Below are 12,464 nucleotides of genomic sequence, written 5' to 3' on the forward strand. Positions count from 1 at the left end.
TTTGATCTTGTGCATAATAGATAATTTCAGATTTTCTAAGAAGTGCAGTGAATGAAGTTCCAAAGATAAATAGCAACAGAAAATGTTTTCAGGTGTTTGTCATATAGTTGTACTAAGGAAACACAGCCCCCATCTCAGCTCTGCCCCATTTAGTAGAGAGGATCACTGCAACAGTACCCTGTGTTTTTTGTAGAGAAAGACACTCCCCTCATGGTTAATATAGCCTTGCTGTAAATATTTCAGTTTTGTGAGGCAGGAAGCATGGTAGTACAGTACTGTATATTCAAAATCAAAGGCACACTGTCTTCGTAAATGCAAAGTAAGGATATTAAATAACTGTATATTATTAATGTGCATACAGTTATTATCTTTCTGAAGACTAGGTGATCTCTGGACCCATTTGGACATAGGGTAGGAACAGAGACACACAAGATCCTTTCCTGCCCTTGCGTGCTCTATGCTCATGTCTCCATGCTTAGGAAAGAACAGGCTGTGATGCCTCCATACACAGCCTGTGGGAGACACTGCCCCAAAGGGAGTGAGGAGGAAGTATGATCATGCACTTACCCTCCCACCCCCACACTGGTTCACACAGTGGGGCCAGACATCTCTTGAGATATCCTGAGCTGTCCCCTGAACATCAGAGAGTTCAGAGAAAAATTCTGCCGGAGGCATAGTCCCTCTCTTGAGTTTCCCCATGGTGATACAGCTCCATTCCACACCCTACCCAAGTTTATACCTCAAAGACATGTTCTAGCCCTAGAGTTCTAGGAGAATAAAATAATTAGAGATGGACAAAAACAAACTGACATTCTGGTGTCTGTGGAATCATAGAATCATAGAATCATAGAATATCAGGGTTGGAAGGGACCCCAGAAGGTCATCTAATCCAACCCCCTGCTTGAAGCAGGACCAATTCCCAGTTAAATCATCCCAGCCAGGGCTTTGTCAAGCCTGACCTTAAAAACCTCTAAGGAAGGAGATTCTACCACCTCCCTAGGTAACGCATTCCAGTGTTTCACCACCCTCTTAGTGAAAAAGTTTTTCCTAATATCCAATCTAAACCTCCCCCACTGCAACTTGAGACCATTACTCCTCATTCTGTCATCTGCTACCATTGAGAATAGTCTAGAGCCATCCTCTTTGGAACCCCCTTTCAGGTAGTTGAAAGCAGCTATCAAATCCCCCCTCATTCTTCTCTTCTGCAGGCTAAACAATCCCAGTTCCCTCAGCCTCTCCTCATAAGTCATGTGTTCCAGACCCCTAATCATTTTTGTTGCCCTTCGCTGGACTCTCTCCAATTTATCCACATCCTTCTTGTAGTGTGGGGCCCAAAACTGGACACAGTACTCCAGATGAGGCCTCACCAATGTCAAATAGAGGGGAACGATCACGTCCCTCGATCTGCTCGCTATGCCCCTACTTATACATCCCAAAATGCCATTGGCCTTCTTGGCAACAAGGGCACACTGCTGACTCATATCCAGCTTCTCGTCCACTGTCACCCCTAGGTCCTTTTCTGCAGAACTGCTGCTTAGCCATTCGGTCCCTAGTCTGTAGCTGTGCATTGGGTTCTTCCGTCCTAAGTGCAAGACCCTGCACTTATCCTTATTGAACCTCATCAGATTTCTTTTGGCCCAATCCTCCAATTTGTCTAGGTCCTTCTGTATCCTATCCCTCCCCTCCAGCGTATCTACCACTCCTCCCAGTTTAGTATCATCCGCAAATTTGCTGAGAGTGCAATCCACACCATCCTCCAGATCATTTATGAAGATATTGAACAAAACCGGCCCCAGGACCGACCCTTGGGGCACTCCACTTGATACCGGCTGCCAACTAGACATGGAGCCATTGATCACTACCCGTTGAGCCCGACAATCTAGCCAGCTTTCTACCCACCTTATAGTGCATTCATCCAGCCCATACTTCCTTAACTTGCTGACAAGAATACTGTGGGAGACCGTGTCAAAAGCTTTGCTAAAGTCAAGAAACAATACATCCACTGCTTTTCCTTCATCCACAGAACCAGTAATCTCATCATAAAAGGTGATTAGATTAGTCAGGCATGACCTTCCCTTGGTGAATCCATTCTGGCTGTTCCTGATCACTTTCCTCTCATGCAAGTGCTTCAGGATTGATTCTTTGAGGACCTGCTCCATGTTGAAGACTCAGGAAAAAGGCAACAGCGAAGGAAAGCACACAGTGACTATATTACTCATATAATCAAGAAAAATAAACCTGAAGGCCTGTTGGGATTACTTATTTAACCATGGGGAATTCTTGCACAAGGTTGAGTTGACTGTCACATTTGGGGTTGGAGAAAAATTACCATACACATTATATTGACAAAGACCTGGGGTTGAGGGCTGCCTTTCTGTAGAATGTTGAGTTGCATGTATCCATTTTAGGGTTGCCAGGCGTTCGGTTTTTGACTGGAACACCAGGTCGAAAAGGGACCCTGGCAGCTCCGGTCGGCACCCCTGACTGGGACATTAAAAGTCCGGTTGGCAGCACAGTTGGGGCCCGGGACTAAGGCAGGCTCCTTGCAGCTCCGCGTGGCTCCTGGAAGTGGCCGCCAGGTCCTTGCAGCCCCTAGGCACATGGGCAACCAGGAAGGCTCCATGTGCTGCCTCCACCCCTAGGGCCAGATCCACAACTCTCATTGGCTGGGAGCCATGACCAATGGGAGCTGTGGGGGTGGCACCTGTAGGCGCAAGGGCAGTGCGTGGAGCCTCCGTGGCTGCCCATGTGCCTAGGGGCTGCAGTAATCTGGTGGCCACTTCCTGGGAGCCACAGTAAGTGCTGCCAGGACCTCTCACCTCTTCCCGCACCCCAAACCCCTTCCCCAGCCCGGAGTCCTCTTCCGCACCCAAACTCCCTCCTGGAGCCACTCCCCACCCCTCCTCCCAACACCCTGCCCCAGCTCTGAGCCCCCTTCTGCACCCCAAACCCCTCATCCCCGGCCATACCCCAGAGCCCGCACCTCCAGCCAGAGCCCTCACCCCCTTTCCACACTCCAACTGCCTGCCCTTACCTGATGAAAGTGAGTGAGGGCAGGGGAGAGCGAGCGACGGAGGGAGGCGGATGAAGCAAGTGGGGGCGAGGCCTTGGAGAAGGGGTGGGGCAGGGGCAGTGCCTTAGGGAAGGGGAGAGGTAAGGGGCTGGGCAGGGGTGTTCGGTTTTGTGCAATTAGAAAGTTGGCAACCCTAATCCATTTATCTGTTGATCAGTGGGTGTATGGGAGACTACTCCTGCTCTGAGTGTTGTTTAGCATCCACTGAGCATATCCATTGCTGCTCTATATCCTGGGTGAAAGAAGGAGCCTCGTTTCATCAGCCCTTTGAGATTACTACTGCTCATTAGTTTCTCAGGCTGGGGCCTGGAGAGAGGAACTGCCATTAAATTACAAATATATTATACAGTTTTGCTTCTTATAATAGAATGTGTTTCAGGGCTGGATCTGATCAGGAGGGAGACCTCCAAAGAAACGAATGGTGCTACAAGATGTGGCTGGTATATGGGGCACATGGTACTATTCTTTTGGCTGTCATTACTGACTTAGTGCATCATGTTGTTTATGGGGCAATGTGTGAGGTGCAGATGTTTGGATGAGAAATAAAATTGGATTCCTGAAAACTCACTGACAAAAGAACAAATTCCAGTTTGGGCTACAGTAATTCCCCCCAACAGTTTCAATTACATATGATATCCTTGACTTCCTGTCTTGAGTAGTGTTGCTGTGCATCTCTAAGAAATTGCTGCATTTTATCCAGAGGTGGCTATGTTTCCTTCGGATGTGTGTGAGTAGCAGATTATGTGTAGGATCGAAGGACAGCTTTGTTCCATGTTGCAAAGATAAAAAAATTGTATTCTGAAATAACAAATCTTTTCTTAAAGCTCAAAATATGCTAGTGTGAGTATGGGGTTTCAGCATCAAGAGGACATTGATTTCTATGGAAACTTGGGCCTGTATAGAATATTGCTTTCACAATTTATTGCTTTCATAATTTATTGCTTTCACAGTGCTTTAAGTTGGCAGGCTTTTAGTAAAATGTCTTGCTATAGCTATATTATGCAATGGACCTGGTGTATGGAATATTATATTAAAGGCCAGCAGAACTCTTCAGTCCCTCAGGCATTTGCAGGAAGATTAAATGAATTCTGCAGCAGGTTTTTCTAAATTCTATAGTAATAATATCCAGGCTGTCTAGACTGCTGTTATTTGGAGTCTACGGTTTTACTGTCAAACAGCTAATTAGAGGAGGTTGGCATGTATCCAAAGCTTTAGGGTTTCTAGTGATTTAGTTAAGATTCTACTGCTAGATGAACAGTTTGAAAAGGCACCTTGGAATTGTTATACCTTTACTGGTATATGAAAAATGAAGATTCTGATGTTTCTCTCTAGGGTCCTCTTCATATTGTGTCTGGCACTAGTTTTGTTATGCTTCTGGTACTAACCAGTTAGTTATGCTAAGATTCAAATCCTATCCTTAGATACAAATAAGAAGCACCTATTGATTTTTTTGGGGGGGGGGGGGGGGGAGTACAGAATACGCATCCAAAAGGCAGAATTTGATTCTAACATTTAATCCGTAGCTATGGGAAGCTCTTGATGGATTTCTGATACGTAAGATGGGCATCTAAGTCATTTCCAGATTTTTATACATTAAAATATCTGGCCCCAGTTAAAATAATAATAATAAAAAAAACTTTCCCATGACAGAATGGTCCAAGAATACTTCACTTATTTCAGAATTCAAACCAACTGCCTAATCATGCTGTAATTTCATTTCCCAATTCTGATCAGATCACTGTATCATATGAGAACCCCAACTCCATAATCACTGAGCCCATCCACACATTGGAGTTGTTAAAATGGCTGTTTTGCTGAGTGTGTGAAATTCACTCATGTCAAGAGGGTCCAGCATAAGCCCTCAAAAAGGGCTTGAATGTGACTTCAGTTTTGCATAGACCAGCGGTTCTCAAATTGTGGTCCGTGGCCCACCAGTGGTCTGTGACCTCCATTCAGGTGGTCCACGAATAGTTCCCTCTAAGGTGCACACCTGGGTGGCCACACATGAGAGAATGAAGGGCCACCCACCTAATTAGTGAAGCCGCACAGGAGTGGCTCCACTAATTATGTGCCTACACCCTGGAGAAGGTGCACATGTAAGTGGCCTTGGGGGGAATAGGGCGTAGGTGGGAGGGGGAAGTGGGGTGAGAAGAGGGGGTGGGGGACGTGTAGGGCTGTGGTGGCCAGAGAAAGAGGCGACTTTCCCCAGCTCCAGGGCTGCGGCTGTCAGGGAGAGACTGCCCTCCTTCCCATCCCCAGCTCAGGGGCTGCTGCAGTGAGGGAGAGAGAGAGAGACCCCGCCTCCTTCCCAGTCCCAGCTTGGGGGCTGCCGCAGCGCAGCACGGGAGGGAGGGAAAGACCACCCTCTTTCCCAGCCCCAGCTAAGGGGCTGCCATGGTGGGGGAGAGTGGGCACATCCATTGCATTGGAAAGGTAAGACTACTGATATTAAAATATGAGTTGTGTGCTTTTATTTGCAGAACAAAAAAGCATTAATTATTATTAAGGTTTTTTATATAGCACATTTATCCAAAGCGCTTTACAATAGTTAGCTAACGGTACAAACAACATTTGGAAAGATCATTAAGTGGTCCGCCAAGACCCTCAGCAATTTTCAAGTGGTCCACAAAAAAAAGTTTGAGAACCACTGGCATAGACCATGTGCTGGCCTTCTGCACACAGGCAAATTTCACCTTAAGTCATTATTAGTCTATCTTTAATGGAAAGATTGTCTTAGAGACCCAGACAGTAATGTTTGACTACTTTTAGACCTAGGGAACTAGACTGTTAATAGTTATGATTATGGATTGGAGAAACAATAGTGTCACCCTTCTTGCCTTCATATGACGGTGTGATTGCACACATGGCTTTGAAAGTGATAATACTTCTGTTTACCTTTCCGCCTTAGATAATACTGGTATGTGATACTAGAGATGTTATCCTTTGTCAAGGTAAGAGACACTGAGATCATAAGCAAAGGGAATATAGATGGTATACTTGACTGGGAACACTTGAATAATATACTGTATTTAGGGAGTTTTAGTGAGGTTATGTAGTTAAAAGTGAAGAAAAATGTGTCCATTGTGTCTATAAGAGTGTGTCTTTACTGCAGTCATGGGGTGTGATTGAAGCTCAGGCAGACATACCCAAGCTAGGTTTAATCTCACTAGCTCAGGTACAGGAGCAGTGAAGCTGTGGCAGTACATGATTCAGTGTGGGCTGTATAAACCCAGCTAGAATCCTGGGTCTTTACTTACTGAGCTAGTCTTTGCTGAAGCATAAATTGCTGTGGCTTCATGGCTCTCGTACCTGAGCTAGCTAGATCAAAGTTCTCTTGCATATGTCTAATCAATCTGCAGTTACACACTGTGGTTGTGGTTGAGACAGATCCGAAGACAAATGATACCTAAGACTATTTTTGTGAGGGCACCTTTATTGTAAGTAGGATCCACTAAATCTTTATTCCATATAATAATTAAAGAATTAGTCACTTAAGACCACATGGCACTTAACGTCATCACAGAAGTTGCAAACCACAGCTATTGGTATTTTCCCTTGTCTTTGATTCTTGTTATGGATTTCAACAAAGGTTCTTAAAGAGTGATGTTGACATAACACTAAATATTAATGCTGTGAGGCTGACCAAAGAAGAATATGCATCAGAATAATTGTAGTATGCAAAGATTGGAAAGAAAAGTTTACAGTTTACTGTTTTTTTCTGTGAATTGTGTCTTCGAGTCCTGTTTCATATAAACAGCTCATTATTTTATTCAGAGCTGTGCAGGATTTTGATCCTCAATAGACTGCAGAAGGTCTACTGAACATCACTACTTAGTTTAATATGCTCTGCAATGTAAAACTGGGAGCACAGGCTTGTTATTCATTTGCCTTTTAAAAGTTCATAGAGAAAATTCCAAAGGTTTAGATTCATCTCATGTTCCTAATATTGAGCTGGACCAGCTCTCCCTTACAAAATTTCCTGGCAGTAGTCCCCACAGGCAGGAGTGGGCATGTCCTCCCACCCCAATGAGTCCACTGCATGGGATTGGAGCTCCCAATTATGTTGCAGGAGGAGTCAGCTGCAGGAGGGGTTCTCTTTCTGCACTGCTACTCTGGTCCTTGCTTTCCTCTAGTAGTACTGTCAGGCATGCTGTTGCCAGTGTGTAGCTTACTGACCAAAAGAGGATCATGTAGGGGTGGCATGTATTATATTTTGCTGGAACACTGGTTTCAGCAGGTTTCACTTTATGTGTAATATCCAATGTACACTTGAGATTTGTGGAGCTACTTGGAATAAGGTGATATTTTTAATGCATGGCCAGATCCCGGGACTTTGATCTCAGGCTAACCAATTATGTGCTCAGGGCACAGAATTACATACCATTGTCCTGTCCCTCTATCTGATCTTCTCACCTCATTGCTGCTATCAATTGTTCCTTCCCTGTTAGACTTTTATGCAACTTCTCTATTGAGTGGTACAATGAAGTTGCAACTGCTGAATATCAACATGGATAAACAACAGAAAGACACCCAATGTTTCTGAACTGATTAAGAAACTCAAAACTTTTCTAAAACAACATATTATAGAGAAATAGGTGAAATAGCTATAACTGGGTCAATATTTTGGTCAATATTTTACTATTTTTGAGTTTGCAAAACCAGAATGAAATTGGAGCAATTAAAAAAATCAAAACTTTAACTGATATTTCATGCAAAATATTCTCAAATATATAAGTGTTGGGTTATCTTTAATTAGGAGGGGGAGGAGACCCCCAAATGCCACACGGACTAAGCAAATGCCTGGCAAGACGCTTCTCAATTACATCATCATCTTTATCAGTGACTGACTTTAATAATAAAGTTCACTTATTGATCACATTACAGACAATGTTACTAAGTGAATATCAATATCCCTATTTTACATACAAGGAAATGGAGGTTAGAGAGGTTAAGTGATGTTACACAGGTTATAGAACAATTCATTATCAGAATCAGAATTGGAATCCTGGTCTGTTGACTTAGTACTATGTCTTATCTCCTAAATCATAATGCCACCCAGGCAAGTTAGTTATTCCACCTCACTGTATCTTAGGTTCCCCATCTGTAAATCTGTGACTGTGGGCTTGAGTCAAAGACCACTGAAGTTAACAGAAACACTTCTGTTTACTTCTGTGATCTTTGCATCAGATTCAGTGTTTTTAATTATAAACCAAATCCCCAAATACAAAGGAATTAAGATGCCCACAGTAAGCATCACTATTCCCACTATACAGTTGAGGGTCAGTGGAGATGAATGAATCACTTACCATGACATAGTGACTTAGGCACTTGTTCTGATACTGATTTAGGCCCTAATTCAGCAAACTGCTTAAACTCATGCCTAATTTTAAGCACGTCAGTAATCCCATTCAGTACAAGGGAACTACTTATGTGCTTAAAGTAGGGCACATGCTTAAGTACCATGCTGAACTGGAGTCTTACTATATGACCTAGGCTATGTCATTTAGCCCCCATAGACCTCAGTTTTCTCACCTCTATAATGGAGGTAATTATATCTACCTGCTAAACAATGTTTGAAAACTTATATATAAGTGTATCATCATTGACTCAGAGTAAAGCAGTCCATATACCATCCTCCTACTCATCTCTAATATCAAATCCTGTAGGAAGAAGGAAGGGAAGACTGGTTCAGCAAAGGCACCAAACCTCTGGATTTGGAAAACTCCTTACACAGCATCTGTACATCCTTTCATGGATAGGATTGCCTGAATTAAAGCAATGAGCTGAAATTGTGAGGAAATTTATGCATAATTGTGACTTTAATGCCACTCAAACTGTTAAATGGAATGAGAACCTCAATAGCATATAGTAATCATATTGTCTGTCTCAGTAAACTCTGTCTGCATCCTTTCCTCTGGGCCTCCATTAGATTTTTTTAGCTCACCTAAACTCCTTTTAGATACAACCAACAACACTATGCAGTCCAGTCTCTGCCCTCCCTGTTGAAGGAAGAAGTTTGTACATTTCCTTCCACTTCTGCAATTCTTTTTTCTTGTGCCCCTTCTCATATTTTTATACTATGAGACTCATCTTTTGTTCTGCACATTTTATTCAGGGGTAGCGTAACACAGGGATCATTTAGGTGCCTAATTATAGATATAGAGTCTGATTTCCAGAAGTGTCAATGACCCACAGCTCACTTTAACTTCAGCTAGAATTATGGGTACTCAGCACTTCTGAAAATGAGGCCATTAGGAGACAAACTTTTGGGACTTGGGTTTGAAAGTCTAGGAAAATTGAATACTTATAGATTGTTGTACCACATTACACACATGGCTGAAATATGTTTTCAAAAAGACAAATATTTACAATCAATGAATACATTTGCGAAAATCAAAGTCTTTTTGTGGATAATTCTTAAACAGAAAATGAGTGTGTATTTGTCAGATAAACGGCTATGAAAATATCACCCAAGACTGATTACTATAATGATATTAAGGCATTTAGATTGTAGATGCCAGATGGAGTACCAGCTGAATGTGCGTGTGGAGCCTGAGTTTGTAGGTTGGGATGGTATTGTTGACTCATCTGTGGTGCCGTCTGTTCAGTAATAACTAGAATAGCGCTGTCGGAACAGTGCTTCCACCATTCATGATAATATTTAAACAAAGCGTGTCACCCTGCCTCCAAGGACAATTTCAGTACAATATACAAGTATTCTAAGAAGCCAAGAAGCCAATCAGAACACAAACAGCATTACCTCCTAGCACAAAGGGAATATGTTTATTGGGGCAAAGGGAGGGGAAAGAGGGGAAAAAAGGAAAAGGCAATTCTCAGTAAAACAAACAGAAAATCAATCAATTTATTGACACCTCCCACATGCCTGGCTGGCTGGACCACTGGGTCCTGAGACCTCAGAGTGGTGGCTGCCTGAGTAGAAATGGAATGCTCTCTAGCTGTTTTCAGAGCTCCCCTTTTATGTGGGCCTATCGCTGGCAGATGGGCAGTGCTGGAAAGTGCAATCAGTGGATCAGGAGTATCTTTAAACAATTTTCAGGAACCTAAACCAAATGATAACAACAAACGGAGAGCTTTTTGTCCTGTATAAATGTATAGTCCTACACAACAATCCCATGCCAAAATTCTGTGATGTGTCAGTCCAGTGCAAAGCAAAATCCAGCCTACTCACTGACTTACCCCAGTTGCTTTGCTTAAACTTAACTGTCTATCTAAATAGACAGTGGCTTCTGAGGTATTCCCTTGCATGCTCACAACAGCTGAGTCAGTGTGGATGCTGATCTATATGGGCATCTCAAGAACACAAGCAGTTGGGTAGTCCACAGCAGGCTGTCTGAACTGGAGATTCTTCATAGTCTTTGCCTTTTTTCACCCAAGGAAGAGAGTGCTGGCTGGGGTCCAGCAGGATAAGGGTCAGCGTCTTCAGAGAACTCAAAGTATCTGGGTTCCTCCCCACCAAAACTGACTCCTTTGGTTGCTTGCTCCCTCTAGCTTGACCCTTCCCTTCACTCACTCAGTATTGATCTGGCTGGGGGAAAGGTGAGGAGCAGCAGGGTATAAGAACTGTTTACTCTTTCCAGGAACACTTAGTACTAGAGCTTCAGGCATTAGCCAGACACTGACTATGCACAGCCACTCACAGGAGTAAGTTGCACCCCATGGGGTTACCTTAAGAATAATTATGATAAATATTTAGCACATAAATAGTACTTTTCATGTGTAGATCTCAAAGTACTTTACAAAGATCAGGAAGTATTAATAGACCTATTCTACACACAGGGAAAGTGAGGCACAAATTAAGAGTCTTATCCTACATCATGTTACAGAGTCAATGACAGAGCTGGATGAGAGGTCACATGTCTGTTTGCTAGACTGTTGTATCTATCAATACACTTCTAACAATATTTATAGAATTATTCTGACAACTGACCTGACAGCCTGTGAAGTAAATGCAATACATGAGACAGTTACAGTTTCACTGAATAAATTTTTTTGCATTAACAAGTGTGTAGATTTGAGGTGCGTATTCAGTTACTGCAAATTAACTAAATATATCAGCTCAGATAATATGATAAACAATTTGGCAAATACTTACAAATATATTAAATGCTTTGGTAAAAGTTGTAGAAATGCAAAGGTTCTTTTTTAGTTATGAGCAGAGCTGGAGGGATTTGGGGGGGTTGCGTTCTGTAACTTTGCCTTTTATATGGAAACAATACTGTATAAAGTTGTTAATTTCTCCAAAATATGTATATGGAAAAATTTTCAACTACTGTTAATTTTTTAAAAATAGCTATTAAGAGGTTTACAGTCACTTTGAAAGCTTTGAGATAATTGTGAATTTTCACAGCTTTTTTGTAAATTTTGCATTTGCAATACTTTATTAATTTATTAACTTGCAAAAGCAAACTGGTAGGGTTTTTTTTCCTCATTTTTGTAAAAACGGAATAAAATGTTGTTGTTAAGGTCCATATTTAAAAAATATCAAGTAATAGAAGCACCAATAAACCCCCTAAATTCCATTTCAGGAAAAAAAAATTGTACTTATAGGATTTGACCTAGAATATATGCTAAGCTTCAGCAAGATTATATTTGTGCCTGAATAATAAACCCATGAAAATAGGATTTTATAGTGGACATGTTGGCAGATTTTCTTTAAATAGTTTACATGGTGTCACTACATTAAGAAATAAACTAGGAAACCAGAAAGCTTGCCTTAAAAAATGATCAACATATGATTCTTGCTGATACTCTTGGCAGTGCTATTTTTGCTATCCAGAGTAGTGGGTCTTTTCTGGTATGATGTTGTTTTTACACATTATACACAGGGATAGATAAGAAAATAACATTCTGTATTAACTGGTAGAACGTTTGTTTTGATACATTTCATATTGTATGTTCAGATATCACTTATTGTAGTTCCATTTGTCATTGAAAGAGACTATGATTGGGTTTAATTTTAGCTTTTTTTTTCTTTTTCTTTTACTCTCCGTTTTGTAATACAGTTGTGATACAAACTCTTGGAATTACAGCGCTGATTGCTTGCATGCTGAGTTTCATGCTGGCAGTAGGAAGTGCCCCAAATTAAATCCTAGGAATTTAGACGAGTTGTTCCCACTGACCAAGTATGAAAACTGTACGAAAATGATAGCTCAGGAGTTGTACCTTCCCAGCCCCCTCACTTCCAAATAAATAAAATGTTCAAGCAGAGATTTACAGCTTGTCCAGTTGATATAAATTGATGTAGCTCTTCAATCTGACCAATAATATTTGGTAAAGCAGTCATTCAGAATAGCAGAAGCAATACATACAAATAAATGTAATTAAGTCAAGAAAACTTAAGCATGAATAACTACTGTGTATCTGTTGTCTC

The 12,464-nt window shown here is 41.8% G+C and overlaps 1 protein-coding gene across 3 annotated transcripts in view; it reads left to right on the top strand.

Moving 5' to 3' along the window:
- COL11A1 (collagen type XI alpha 1 chain) overlaps positions 1-12,464 on the top strand; it is a 234,301-nt gene that overhangs the window by 45,055 nt on the left and 176,782 nt on the right. The window lies entirely within an intron of this gene.

The sequence above is a fragment of the Caretta caretta genome, chromosome 8 (genome assembly GCF_965140235.1).
Source record: "Caretta caretta isolate rCarCar2 chromosome 8, rCarCar1.hap1, whole genome shotgun sequence".
Lineage (NCBI taxonomy): Eukaryota > Metazoa > Chordata > Testudines > Cheloniidae > Caretta > Caretta caretta.